Raw genomic sequence first — 1126 nt, 5'->3', positions numbered from 1 at the left:
AATGCATTTGAGCCAATCAGTTGTGTTGTAACAAGGTAGGGATGGTATACAGAAGATAGCCCTATTTGGTAAAAGACCAAGTCCATATTATGGCAAGAACAGCTCAAATAAGCAAAGAGAAACAACAGTCCAGCATTACTTTAATACATGAAGGTCAGTCAATCTGGAAAATGTAAATAACTTTGAAAGTTTCTTCAAGTGCAGTCTGGAAAACGTAATAACTTTAAAAGTTTATTCAAGTGCAGTCATAAAAACCAGCAAATAAATAACACTGGCTTTTATGAAAAGATTCCGGCATTCGCTGCGAGCAGGGTTCGAACCTGCGCGGGAAGATCCCATTGGATTTCAAGTCCAACGCCTTAACCACTCGGCCATCGCAGCTGCTGTGCATATCTCGTAGAAACTGAGWTCAAATAATGTCTTTCCATACCCGTCGTTAATTTGATACAATGTYCTTTGGCTCTGCTTTCTACAGTGATTTGTTTGTATCTGATTGTAGTAAATTGTTACAATTTGGGACGTAGAGCGGCGCACATAAATACACATTGGTATCAACAGCGTGAGATGGCACATAATAGCCTACAAAACCAGGGCTATATGTATTTTTATTCCATTCCTTTACTTAGATCTGTGTGTWTCAGATATTTGTTGTGGAATTGTTAGATATTACTTGTTAGATATTGCTGCACTGTCGGAAATAGAAGCACAAGAATTTCGCTACACTAGCAAAAACATCTGCTAACCATGTGCTCGTGACCAATACATTTGATTTGATTTGATCGATGAATAGCCTACATTAGCAATACTTTGTGCATCATTCTTGAAACAAGCTTCAGCTTTCTCTACAGAAATACTAATTGTAGTTGTGTCCATCCTTCATATTTGGATGCACGCACGCAGATGCAACATCTGTGCATTTGTCTAGGTGGCACTAGTGAGCTATGCATTTTCATCAGTGTTCTGTGGTGATTGACATGAACCGAAGATTCTGTGATTGAACCACAAAGTTGAAAATGTAATTGTTTGGTTGAACCTTCAACTAACCCCCTGACAACACAACACAAGGTATTATCAAACAGTTTAATATTTTTTCAGATATTAAGGTTTCCTATCTTTGGTAAAATAC

The 1126-nt window shown here is 37.8% G+C and overlaps 1 non-coding gene across 1 annotated transcript; it reads right to left on the bottom strand.

Moving 5' to 3' along the window:
• Positions 1 to 299: 299 nt before the first annotated feature.
• On the bottom strand, positions 300 to 381 carry trnas-uga (transfer RNA serine (anticodon UGA)). Its single transcript has one exon. It is a non-coding gene; the product is annotated as a tRNA-Ser (tRNA).
• Positions 382 to 1126: the final 745 nt, after the last annotated feature.

Source organism: Salvelinus sp. IW2-2015, unplaced genomic scaffold (genome assembly GCF_002910315.2).
Source record: "Salvelinus sp. IW2-2015 unplaced genomic scaffold, ASM291031v2 Un_scaffold10348, whole genome shotgun sequence".
NCBI classification, from domain to species: Eukaryota; Metazoa; Chordata; class Actinopteri; order Salmoniformes; family Salmonidae; genus Salvelinus; species Salvelinus sp. IW2-2015.
The sequence above is the reverse complement of the archived record's forward strand: the minus strand, read 5'-3'. Positions and strand labels throughout refer to the sequence as shown.